This window comes from Callionymus lyra, chromosome 5, assembly GCF_982586985.1.
Source record: "Callionymus lyra chromosome 5, fCalLyr1.hap1.1, whole genome shotgun sequence".
Classification (NCBI taxonomy): domain Eukaryota; kingdom Metazoa; phylum Chordata; class Actinopteri; order Syngnathiformes; family Callionymidae; genus Callionymus; species Callionymus lyra.
The window spans coordinates 28,808,437-28,821,265 of NC_141822.1; the positions used below are offsets into that span (position 1 = coordinate 28,808,437).

Below are 12,829 nucleotides of genomic sequence, written 5' to 3' on the forward strand. Positions count from 1 at the left end.
ATTCCATTGGATCATCCGTCTGTCAATTAAAACGGCGGATTTAGTGTTTCAAAGGTCACTGTATTAGATTAATGTTATGATGTATAGATCCAGATGCACACGCATTACTCCTGATTACTATTTGGATTCATTTTCTAGGCAGCAAAAATAACTCTCTTGTGGCTTTTGATGCGAGTCCGGTATAAGGAGTAACATCATCACGATATAGGATAATAGCATTTCAGAGTATTGATTTTGTATATTGTTTGTCAACAACAAACATGTTTTATAAATCTGATTTAAATTCACTACGGAGTGAAAATGATACTAATGGGAAGATGGTTCTCATCATTTGTGCATATCAGGTGATATTAAGTGAGTGATCACTAAGTTGTTCCGTCAATTAATTTTCTCATTAATGTGTCAAATTAAAGATGTGAAAACTCAACACTTCTCCCCGTTGAAAAGATTGATTCAGGTGTACAAAGACAGTAGAAACAAATATGTATGTTACCTTCACTCCCACCTGTGTATTCCCTGCTCTCTTTCTCTCCTCCAAAGATTCCACTCCAGTGGTGTAAAGGTAGACACTTGAGTGCTCACTCATTCCGACCTTGTGTGATCAGTCTTTTAGCTGCCACCACACCACGCTGCTCTTTTATGCCCCCCTATTTCTGTAGCCTTGGATGGTGTAAAAGGTTTGCCAGGCACTTGACATACAAGGCCTTAAGCTTCATTCTCTCTCCCTGTGAGAGGTTTATGTGTCTGAAATAGAAAGTGAGCGCCTCTATTTTCTCTGAGACGCAACACTGACTGTACCTTATATCAACGGAGAAAAATGGTAAAACGCATTTTCCACTGTCTCTGTTCAAGACTTTCTTTTGTTCAAGAAGCGACTGACTAAAAAAATGACCACTATCTGAATTTCGATTATAAAACATAGTTTTTTAGTTGAAGTGATGATAAATTATTGAAGTCTTTTTCGGTGATGACGGTTTAGTGTGCAACACATAATGAGCTGAATTGAAGGACATTATTATTTATTTATAAGGCTTTGTAGAAGAAGTGATGTTTGAAGAAGCTTTATCATAAGGTAATATAAGTGGTGGACATAAGGGGTTTAGGTGAAGTCGAAAACACTCTTGTAATTGTGCTGTTATTACAAATAACACTGTGGTACAACTTTTCAGAATTTAATGTCATTTTACTTGTAATTACATTGGGGACATATTTGACATATATATTGTGAATTCAGCCAACAATATGTTTTTGAAAATTTTGAGCGTTTACTGTCACCTAATAACGTATCATTTCATGATGAAAAGATTCCAATGAACTGACTACAGTCCTATTTGATATTTCCAAAAAAAACCTTCTCTCCGTCTCATTTAAAGCTTTTAATGTCTAACACTTATAAAACCTAATAATGAAGCTTATATATAGGCTAATAATAGAGTCCTATAAATGCATTATAATGTCTAATGTGTTTGTAATGCATTACAAATGAGACCTTGAAAATAAGTCTGACCTTGTTTCTTATAAATCTTGTGCAAATGAAACTGGACGTCAGTTATCTTCCTAATTTCTCTCCATTCCCGTGTCCCTGTCCATCTTCAACTCTTAATTTGACTGGACCCTTCATGTTCCCGTCTGTGGATAGGTCAGACTTGTAATTATGACAATCACACTGTGTCCATCTTTTTCTCACTATGCTAATGATAAGTTCCCTGTAATGTGTTCACGGCCAATTAAGTCACAGAATACACTAAGCATCGTATTATGCACTCCTTTTTCTCTCTGAGATAGATAGAGGTGGCTTTGATCCAGTTGGTTCTTGCTTCTGTTGTCTTCAAATTATTTAGAAACTAAATAAAAAATAGACGCACAGTGCCACCAAATTTACATTCAATCAATACTCGTCAATTAAAAAAAAGAAAAAAGAAAAAAAGACTAGATTTGAACAAAAAAAAAGAAACTACTTTGAGCATGACTGTATCATATATCAAATTAATAGAAAGAAAAGAAACGGACCCCAAAAAAACGATTTATTGAGGGGAAATATTTGTACGTTTATGTATTTTATTTAACGTTTTTTAAGTTGTGAATTGTTTTAAATATTATAAATAATCTGTAAAATGTAAGTTTAGTTTGACCAAGGTTGTGTCACCTGCTGGCTTTATCCTGACATTGTGTTACCCCGATGTAAAACATGTTTACACTTCAGAAAGAAGTAAATCACATGTTGATCTATGGGTCGACCCAGCTGTGATGTCACTTATTTGCATGTGTTTGAGTCTCTGTCTTTTTTTTTCTTTTTTTTCTTTTTTTAAATTGAATCGTGAAAATAGCAAAGGTTAAAACTATAATTTAGTAGGGGTACGTTGTTTCTATTTGTCCTGAATAATCTGGTTCTGTAAATGTATAAATTCTAGACTGTTGTTTGCCCCCTAGTGGATGTTTATATACCTGCGCGTCTCCTGAACCATCATTTATTTTCTATCTTTAATGTTTTATTGACACAGGGCCGGGGATCCCTGCAGTCAACCTCTGATGTAAAATAGGAGATACAAACACACACACACACACGCACACATACACACAGAGACACATATACACACTCCCAGATGGACACACGCGTATGTAACAAGATGCTCATGTGAGCCATTCCTGTTATCTTCAGCTCATTTCACTGTGAATAGTAAAACAATCATGGCAGCACATGAGAGAGCGTAATGAACACAGATGTCATGAGAATCAGCAACACACACTCGCTCAACCGGCATCATTATAAAACACACAAACACACTCCGAGTATGACTTGTCATCTATTGCATGGCTTTTTTTGTGCATTTCTCTCTAATGTGTGTGTGGACATCCATCACCTTGATGATGTTTTAATGTCACATCCTCAGGCTGTCTCCATACCCCCCTCCCTCCCTCTCTCTCTCCTCCTCCCCCTCTCCCCTCCACCGGCTCACTTTTTCTCTGCTTCCCAAACGTCGGCCATCACTTCATAAATAAACCCCCACATCATTAAGTAAACACGCAGCAGACTGTCACAGTGATAGATGGCATCCACTCGCTTGGAGACATGTGAAACTCACATTTTGGCGATCTGTGCCGGGGTGCCCACAGGCAGAGCCCCAGATGGCTTCTGCACCCACAGTCCTAATGGAACGAGACTTATTCATCCGCGAACTGTCCGAAATAGTGCTTGGTTTTTTCAGTGAGGAGTCATTCCAAATCCTTCATCCACAAACACGTTTGGGGAAGCAAAAATCAAACTTTATTGCCTGCTAGGATCGAGTCTTTTTCTTGGCGACAGGCGATCTCTAGCTAAACCTGACAGGCGCTCCTTCACTGAAGAGACGGACATGCTGGCAGGTCTGTAATGCAGTTGGTAAAGCTGCCAGCAGCCATGCCCAGTTGAAAGCTGCGTTTAAAAACCCAGGGAGAGCCAAAAGGGACGGCGAGCGTCGAGAGGGAGGAACCAAAGGAGGGAGAAAGGGAAGTCAGAATATGTAAGCGGGATGGAGACAAGACCTTCAGACCTGTACGCTTAGAAGAGAAGCATGACCAAGCATGAGCAGCAAACAAGAAGCAGCCCCCTAGGGGTAGAATTGGCAGACACCAGAGAGCACATCTATCGGCGGGAGCTACGTTGGCAACACTGCAAGGCAGATGGATGGAAGAACCATCACCAGATACAAAGCGACAAAAGACAGAACGTGTGTACGACATGAACACGGAGCACAGACGCACTTTCTTACTGAACAGACATCTACACAAGTACTGTCACTCCATCGCTCCAACGCTGTATGTCGCTCATTCTAACCCTCCCAGAAGTCGCCAGCCTGGATAAATCTCGTATACTTTGAGAAATATAAACCATGCCTACGAGAAATCTCCAGAGCATGGAGATCAAACCGGCCTAAACGCTGTGAAAATTAATTTTCTGTTCGCATACAAATCTTAGCTCTGAGCTGTCATACTCTCACAAACAAGCCCCAAAAAAAATCCCGTAATTGTAATCATCAGATTATATGAAAAGCCGTCCGCTGATCTCTGCTTCCTTCTGCTTCCTTCTGACCCCCCCTCTCGAAGGAAACATCACACATCTCATGAACATACTGCCTCTCTCTCTGTCACCCGTGCAAGCCTCCGCTGATTAAAGACTGCACTGGTCCACGATCCGCTCTATTTCGGCCCGTATAATTATCCAGGCCGACCACAAGTTAGTGTTTGGATCATACAACCAGAATAACCCCCGAGCTACTGTGACCAGCCACCGAGGATCAAGTTGTGCGGAAAATGACAGGAGAGATGTTTCCGTTGATGTCAGGTTTTTAGTGGCGTTTAAATATACCAAGTCAAATTGACAGTAGGAACATTGCCCCGGCAATTTTCTCGAAACCAATTTCGAGGGTTAATTTCAGTAAGTGCAGAATATTCAAACCAACTTTAACGAACTTGTGTGTGTGTGAGCTTTAAAAGTAGTCATATGAGCATTGTATGAACAATAAAAAAAGATATAAAACTAAATCACAAATCACATTACCACTTTGCCTGAAACTTTTTATCCTTTAGCTGTTGATCTACTGAAATTAATGTGGCTATTTCCTGAAAAACAAATACATTTGGGACAAAAACATTGATGTCTACATCGTCGTATATACATTCTATAAACATCAACATTACATAAAGCAAGGGTCACCAACACTGTGCCAGAGTGCCTGCAAGGACCGCTGACCGCTCAGAAAATGTTCCATTTCTGTCTATTTTTGTTATGCAATGCCGATGAATTAGAATAAATAATTAGCAATACAAAAGCAGCAGGTTTGGTCCCTGACTTTCAATCATCACCATTATTATCATAAACATAATCTTCATTATCATCATCAACAACATCACAAACCTAATGACATAAAAACATAATCACAACATCATTAAAGATCAACATAATCAGCAACAACACTATTAATATCATTATCAACATCATCATTATATAATTATCAATTTAAAAAGGATCATGAAGCATCAAATATCATCATCAATACCATCAATAACAACATCATCAAGAATATCATCATCAACAACATCACAAACACCAATAATATCATCAAAAACATCACAAATATAATTACATCATCACAACATCATTAACACCAATATCATCATCAACAACATCACAAACATAATTACATGATAACATCATCAACACTAATATTATCAACAATATCATTAACAACATCACAAACATAATTACACCATCACATAATCACAACATCATCAACACCAATATCATCATCAACAACATCACAAACATAATTACATGATAACATAATCACTACATCATCAACACTAATATTATCAACAATATCATTAACAACATCACAAACATAATTACAGCATCACATAATCACAACATCATCAACACCAATATCACAAACAACAATATCATCATAACAACATTACAAATATAATTACATTATAATTTAATCACTACATCATCAACACAAATTTCATCATCAACAACATCACAAACAACAACAACAATATCATCATCAAGAACATAACAAACATAATTACATCATCACATAATAACAACATCATTAACACCAATATCATTAACAATATCATCATCAACAACATCACAAATATAATTACATCATCACATAATAACTACATCATTAACAGCAATATCATTAACAATATCATCATAAACAACATCACAAACACAACATCAACATATTCAACAGCAATTTTATCAACAATATCATCAACAAAATCACAAACGGCAAAAACAATATCATCATCAAGAACATAACAAACATAATTACAACATCACATCATTAACACCAATATCATCATCAAGATGATCAACAACAAAAACAAAATCACAAACAACAATATCATCATCAAGAACATCACAAACATAATTACATCATCACATAATCACAACATTATTAACACCAATATCATCATCAATATCATCATCAACAACATCACAAACACATTATTATCAACAATAACATCAACATATTCAACAACATCACAAACAACAATATCATCAACAACATTACAAATATAATTACATTATAACGTAATCACTACATCATCAACACCAATTTCATCAACAATATCATCAACAACATTACAAACGATAACAATATCAGCATCAAGATAATCAAAAACAACAACAAAATCACAAACAACAATATCATCATCAAGAACATAACAAATATAATTACATAATAACATTATCACTACATCATTAACACTAATATCATTAACAATATCATCATCAAAAACATCACAAATATAAGTACATGATAACATTATCACAACATCATCAACACTAATATCATCAACAATATCATCATCATCAATATCACATACATAATTACATTATCACATGATTACATCACCTCAAAATCACAACATCCAAAACAACATCCACAACATCATGAACAATATCGTCAATTTCATCATCGACAACATTACCAACTGAAACATAATCATCAACATCAAAAGTATCAACATCACCATGAACAACAATAACAAACAGGAGCCATCATAATACTCGGTGAGTAACTCTCTGACTCAAAGGTTGGTGACCCTGACATGCAGAGATGCATGCAGCCATGATCAAACTTGGTACATCTTTTCAACAGCTTTGACAATGGAAGTTTGGCATGAAAGCAATGGATGTATTCCCGCAGCTTTGATGTATTTGCAACACTATGTAGTACATGATGTATACAGATGTCTGAAGGAAGACTGATCGACTCGCTTCTTCTTTTTTAATAAGGGAAGTCGGATCCACAGCTGCAGCACGATTACACAGCCGACCATCTTTTGATCGAATCTAAGAATTGAGTTCACTCTTCGTTGAAGCTGTCGTGGACATCAGGAAGAGATCCGTTACTTCAACATTGTCCTTTCATGTCAAAATTAGATCAAATTTTTGTTGGTTTTCCCAAATACATTATGACATCAGAGGTCGCTCAGATGAAGCCGATGAAGAACTATATCAACCATCATGGAAGGTTACTGACCATAAGATAAGCTAAATATACAGAGATTAAAGTACTACTTTAGTCTCATATATACAATATATAGGTCATCTGTATTTGCCTGAATGTTTGAAATACATAAACTGCTGTGTCTGCATCCAGATTATTATCACATGGCAATGGAGGATCTTTCTTCTCTTCCTAGAGTGCACATTTTTGAGGGATCTGATATTGATGCGTCTCTGTAAAACACTGGCGCGCACTAAAACACAAGGGATGCTGAGACAAGACTCCAACATAACAGTTATTTTCTTTACACACCTGCCTCCTCTCTCTTCTTCCCTCTTCCCAAAGTCCCAATGATCTATTCCATCCACAGCCCCGTCTTCTCTGCAGCTCTTCCCTCAGGCTCAACACTCCTCACCAGTTTAAGTCGCTTCATTTCTGTGCTGCTCAGTAAACGGCGGAAGATTTTTTTTAGTCGGGCATGCGAGGGCCTACAGGGATTTTCCCCGGTGTGTCTCTATATCCCTGCAGCTCGTCTCTGGCCTGCGGGTGAAGTGTGATCTGTCGACACATTGATAGGAATTTGTTGTTCTCCTCTGATCACATGCCCTCGCCTGAAAGCCTGACACAAGTCGATGTTTGGATTCAGGTGGAGGGAGTTCAACAGTTCAACTAGTTTTTGCCACTTCACTTTCCTTCCTTGTTTTTTTTTGTTGTTTTGTTTTAATCAACCAGAGTTCCTTCTATGTTCCCGTCGACCCGGCGCTGACCCACGCCGTGCCAGGTCGTACGGGCAGAACCACAGTGAAGCTTAAAATAAACAACCTGGGCTCGGCAGAACAGAAGAGTCATTTGTTATTATACCGTTATTATTCTCCCTCAATAAGGACAGTAATAGCCATTTGTTTCTGAATATAAAAAATCTTGCCCAAAACTGAAACCAAAAATGAGGAAACCAAGGCTGTTACCATGAACACTTTTGCCTATTTTTAATACCATTGGATTATAGCTCTAACTGTGTATTCAGCATTATATATACATTATTATTATCACACATATCGGATACTATTGAGTCACAAAACAGCTAACATCAATACAAAGAATAGTTATAAACACAATACTGTTCATTGTGATGCACTACAGCAAAAACACAACACATGATATACTACTTCGAAAATCATTTAATTTTTCCATTTTCAACCGAAAATACATTTTTCTGTTGCGAAATTTCCAGTTTTCGAATTTCCTGTTATAGTACGGATACTATAATTCTTGTTTTAATAGAAGTGGATTTTAAGTCTCACTCATTTTTATTTAGTTTTGTCAAACAGAATAACACTCCTTTACTGTACATTCTACCTTGTTTTTATTTTGTACATTACAGTATTTGGAATTCATACTTCTCAAAGTTAAATTGCTAAGATGTAATGGATAAACAATAGAAGTATGTAAAGTACTGATGGTTGTTCAAACAACCTTTGCATTTTTTTGGTCGACCAATTAAACATGTCAAAATGCAGCCTGAAGAAAAGTGGGTTGATTTGAGGACAGTGGGACTACGGCAGACTAAATAAAAACTCACCGAAGTGTAATTTTCTCTTGAATTATGTCAAACGCTGACGGCTGAATTGGGAGCTTTAATGCCCCTGTGTTTGAAGGAATATGGCCGGCATATTCCATCTTTTAGACATTCAGACGTAAACACGTAGGATTCCACATAACACTCAGTCACACACAGGTAAACGGTTGTTAGCCGTCGGGAGGCAAACAAACGCACGGAGGGCAGAGAGAGAAACAAGGAATCCGGTAAATAAACTCCTCAGGTCCACCAGCAGGTTCCATTCAAAGCTAAACACATGAGCACACAAACTCTCTGGGGTTTCTATGGGGAACCTACGGTTTCTTCCGCAAACATTCGTCCCACATATGTAGTTAGCATCACACAATGAATTTATTTCAAACAAACTTCCACAGTATCATTAAGTTAGAGTTAAGTTAAAGTGCTTCCTCTCCGGACTCTGAAGCCTAATGGGAATTTGAAGAAGGCTGCACTCTCTTAAAAGAGTTTCTTTCCTGCACCTCTGTGACAAGATTTCAGCTAATTCCTTTTTCCGACTCTTGCTTGCAGTTATTAAATCTCAACATCTGGTGACAGGGAAGAGTTGAACTCCCCTTAATTGGCGAGACTAGTTCCACCTTCTGCGACGAAATATCACCATTTTGTTTCCTTAATGGGAAATAAGTTCATTTCTTTCAAGTCGCTTGAGCGAGTGGGATTTTTTTTTTTTTTTACATCAACGCGTGTCTCCGGTTAGACGGTTAAGGAAAGTAAACAGATTTAGGTTTGGTTCATAGTGGTGTGTGAGTGTACCATCTGCTTCTAATGAGTCCGGGGTGTAGGGATCCAGGTGGGTGAGTGTTTAGTGGACACCAGGGGGTAAACACACATGCACACACACTCTCCTAATCAGACCTAATCTTGTGTGACAAAAGGCTAACCCCCCCAACCCCGAGTGAAAGAGGCCATTTGACCCCACTGAGGAAGGTTTTAGTGGGTAATCAGCGACAGGTTGTTGGAAAATGACCAACGATCAACCTTATGTCCGCAGTGTTGGTTATTAAAATCCTACATGGGATGGATGAAACCTAAGATCATCCACATTATACTCTTCACAATAAAGGTCGTGGTACTTTGTGCTTTCATTATATAGCGATGATGAAGTGCTCCATCTGGGAAGCACGTTGGCCCGACCACAATTCCCAAATCTTCATGGTTTGGCCTGCGCGGGCGGAAGAAAGCAGGTTTCGCCGTCGGGATTAACGTTGACAGCGAAGCTTACTTCTTAAGACAAAAGGCGGCGACAATAAAGAAGTGTAAAAACGCGGATGTACGCGCAGCTTATTCCTCGTTTGAAGAGACTTTTTCTCGACTCAAAACCTTTCTGAACGCTCCTCTGATTTCAATCCTCGCGTGGAAACACATGGACTCCTCGCTGCGTGGAAGTTCATTTCGCATTTGTACCCAAAGCCACAAGTGCTTGAGGAAAATCATTTCCTGAGCTGCAGCAATATTTTCTGATGAATGCGACAGCTGCTGGAGCAGTGTGTCTGCGAGAGTCATCTGTGAAGGCAGAGCTGTCTAATTTGAAAAATGCAACAGTGTCTCTCTGTTCGTGCGCTCAGGAACGCGCCCGGCAGAGATTCGTTTTTAAAAGACAAGATTCAAATATTAATACACTTTCAATGGTTTTTAATCTACTTGTGTTTACTTGCTGTTGGGAAATAAATGACATTGTGTGGTGTGAGGAACCAAAATGCACTGTAGAAAATGTGTGCCGGAGCACTCCATGTTCATGACCACCTCATCCATCTACTCTTCCACACAGTCTTTTTCAACAAGCTCTCAGGCACCTCAGTGCGTGACGAACAAAAAGGGGAAGCTATCAAAGAACATGCTGCAGCGCTCGCGTAACATCATCCCTAATGCTCATGCACATGTAACACATCACCGCCTGTGAGGTCACCGGGTTCAGGATCAGTCTGTGAACTTGTCACTGGTCGCCCTTCAACCCGCCGGAAAGTCTTCAAACATGCGACCAGGAAGAATTTGTTCCTCCACCAGTTGCCATGGTGAGACCGAGATCCTTGTGATTGTTTGCGCGTGTGTCTGCATAAGAGCGCCTGTAGTAGGTATTCCAGTGTCTCCATAGTCTCTGGAGCTTATAATGGATCTCAGATGGTGTTTTTCTTCATTTCCAAATCATCTTTAGGGTTGTGTGTGTGTGTGTGTGTGTGTGTGTGTGTGTGTGTGTGTGTGTGTGTGTGTGTGTGTGTGTGTGTGTGTGTGTGTGTGTGTGTGTGTGTGTGTGTGTGTGTGTGTGTGTGTGTGTGTGTGTGTGTGTGTGTGTGTGTGTCAGCAGAGTAGTCACTCCGACTTTTAGCTTCAGGCTATTATAGTAATGCTAGCACTACACATCTGAAGATGTATTTTTACCACTTCCCCATCATTCTCCTTCAATTCACAGCGTCCCAGCTTTGTCTTCGTCTCTTCCTCTCCATCACACACACCCGTCCAACCTCCTCCACCTGAGTCCCAGCTCTCCCCAAACACTAATGCCCCCCTTTACCCCTCATTCTGCATCTCTTTGCATAATATCCCCTCCCGAACACACAAACTGCCATCCGGAGATGGAGCGTTTTTCCTTCCCACCTCCATATTACATCTGCACACAGACACACAAGCGCACATAAAACCTCTCTCCTGCAGTAGCCCTGATGTTCCTCTCCTTCCTGTCTCCCATTGAGAGACATTAGCCCTCGCTACATTACAGAAACATACTAATGATATCTGGTAATGTTCCGCAGCCGCTGCATTGACATGCATTATGGGTTTGAAGTCCAAAACAGAGCAGTGGAGCGACTCTGCGAGGACTCATTTACACTCTTTATAGCTGTTTGTTTGAGATACTGAGCAGCGTGTGTGTGCTGTGTCTCTGGGAGTGAAGATCAAGACGGTTGACCACGTGAGCACTTTGATTGGTTGTTAACGTTGGCGTACGACGGCTGATTGTTTGTGTGTGTGAGCGGCGTTCCGGGGTTGTATAACTGTTTGATGGATGGAATGGCCGTGGTGTAAACACACTGTGTTTGTATGGGGGAAACTCCGGGACCATGATTACAGATAATTGAAACTTTATGTTCCCTCTATCTCCCCTCTTCCGCCCCCCCAAATCCTGACCCCCCTCAGGGAGTTTTGTTTAAAACTGTGTTCATAACAAGTCCTCGTTGATGTCCCTTGGTTTTCTAACTTTACTTACACATTCTAACATCTGCAGAGTTGTTCTTTACCCTCTGATCCAAGGGTGGATGAAAGTTTAGATCCTGGTCTTTGCCTCGCCAGGAAATATGATAGTGGGGCATTTACATCAGAGGTTGTACCTCTTGCTGCCAATGTTTGGCTGAACAAGCGATGAAATCATGATGGAATGATCAGTTCTGGGTTTAATTAAGAGACACAAACAAGTGAACTTGACAGTTCACATGCTAATAACAAATAGATGCTTACTCAACTGAGTAGTTTTACGTTAAGAAATACTAAATAAAGTAAAGCAACAAAAAACCAAGATAGTAAAATTACTAAAATGTAAATATACGCTGCTATTATGGCACAAACTCGAGGCTTGGCGCCTAAATGTGTCCAGTAGATTATTTGTTGTGCCTCGTCTGATGGTTGGTTCACAATGAAAATAGTTTAATGTTCGAAACGGTGACCTATGATACAAATAATTAAGACGGTAAGATAAGGAACAGAGATATCGGATGTCAACAATAACATGAAAACTGTATTTCCAACAACAGTAAAACTGATCATTTCAAAATGTAATCGTTTGGTAAAGGAAAGCGATAATGAGATAATTAAAATACCTTGAGCGTTAAGGATGAAAAGACAATATCACATTTGTTCTTTGTTCGATGACAAGCATTTTTGTAAATACGGTAATTTCGTGTCTGTCCGCGACCACATTAGCTCACAGATTTTGGACTGTTTGATTTAAGTTTTACACCCATATATTATGGTAATAAATGCATGTTATGATCCCAAGTAATATATGTATAATACAGTATTGTCACTGTAAACTATGTTGCCACACGTATATTGAGCTGTAAAATAAGTCTCTCTCTGCTGTTTTTTTTGGGGGTCTTGACTTTAATCTAAAATTGTGTAACACTTTCTGAGCGACCCGTTGATCTCATCTCTGTGGCTGCTGAGGCTGAAACACATGATTCCCATTAGTCTATTGTTTCCACTTTCACAACTTCTGAAAGTC

At 39.1% G+C, this 12,829-nt stretch overlaps 1 protein-coding gene across 2 annotated transcripts in view; it reads left to right on the top strand.

The window, feature by feature from the left end:
- The window catches only part of pard3ba (par-3 family cell polarity regulator beta a), a 133,197-nt gene that overhangs the window by 104,850 nt on the left and 15,518 nt on the right, over positions 1 to 12,829 (top strand). The window lies entirely within an intron of this gene.